Below are 1521 nucleotides of genomic sequence, written 5' to 3'. Positions count from 1 at the left end.
TTATGTTAGAAGAAAGTATATAATAAACCAAGATAAAGACTTTGCTATGTTCTAACCATGTTGAATGGAATATCAATTGATGCCATGGTTGACAGTGGAGTGTCAACACTTTCATGAAGGAATATGTTGCAAGAGTGCTTGGGTTGTAACTTGAGTTGGCATACAATTCTTTCAAAGTAGTGAGCACATAAGTGAAAAAGGTGGTTGGCACGAAAAATGGAGTCACCTTAAATCTTAGAGATTTGAGTGGAACTTGTTAGAAAATTATATATTACAGAGCAATGGAACAATAAAAATATTGCAGAAATATAAACACAGAAAACGCATAAAACAAGAGAGACACAGATATACGTGGTTCACCCAATTTGGGCTACGTCCACGAAGAAACGACCAGTCCTTCCTTTTATATTATCCAGCAAAATGAAGAGATACAACCTACAACAGATCCATTGTAATTCCCTCTTCACTCTCACACAATCTCCTCTCTATTTCTCGCTCAGAATACACATCTACATAGTTGCAATAAAATTCCCTCCTATATAGCAAGGGATTTCCTTCTAGGGAAAAAAACTCTAAATTAAACATAACTTCTACCGTCAAATTTCCACCTAATGAATGACCCAGATTGACTACGAAATTACAACATTTTACAAGGCAATTTTACATCTATTTTTAGCTTCAGGGGCACTGCCCCCGATCCCCCACCAGGGGGCGCTCCTAAAGATCATTTCCATCCCCCTGGACCCCCCTTGCAATGCAAATAACGGGCAGCGTTGCCACCAAAAGACGAAATGGGGTCCAATGCAGCAATACCTCTAAATAAAGAAGATAATCAGGCTCCAAACCCAACAGAACTATAATTTTTGCCATGAATGAATTTGAGGTTTCTTTGGGAAAAGAATTCCTGAGAAGGAAAATGTAGTTCTTATGCCTCACTTAGATTGTTTGGTCATCTTGTCATGGAAATATTGCGTCACCCCTACAATAAGGAAATAACATGTAGTTGTTGGCATAATGACTTCCATGAGGTGCATGGTTTCCACCACCAATTAATTGGGTTGATTAATAGAGAACATAGAGGCATTAGAATTGATGGAAAATATATAAGTGGGATTTTTGGAGGAAGTTTTGTGCAACCTTTGGTGGATTTTAGTCTAGTGAAGGCATTGGAGTAGAGACTCACTAGGCTTAAAGACATAGTTGACTCCATAGTGAAAGAAATGACTAGAATGGTTGATGCTAGCTTACATAAGAAAGGAATTCAAGTCCAAAGTGGGTAGATGGAGGAAATAAAGGATTTATACAATGAAGTTAATGAAGCATTCAACCTAATATGAGATACACTTAATAGAAAACCAAGATGGAAAGGTTTAGGAGGTGACCTTGGCATGTGAGGACCAAGGAAGAGGATGAAACCTCCTTGGGCACACTTGGGATATATGGTTGGTAACCCATAAATCAAAAAGATTGTTAGAAGTGGGTAATGGTAAAATTAGTTTGAATGTATCTTTTTTAATGTAT

The sequence above is a fragment of the Pinus tabuliformis genome, chromosome 1_2 (genome assembly GCF_031772625.1).
Source record: "Pinus tabuliformis cultivar Carrire ecotype Pingquan chromosome 1_2, CPIR1, whole genome shotgun sequence".
Classification (NCBI taxonomy): domain Eukaryota; kingdom Viridiplantae; phylum Streptophyta; class Pinopsida; order Pinales; family Pinaceae; genus Pinus; species Pinus tabuliformis.
Note: the sequence above shows the minus strand (reverse complement) of the source record.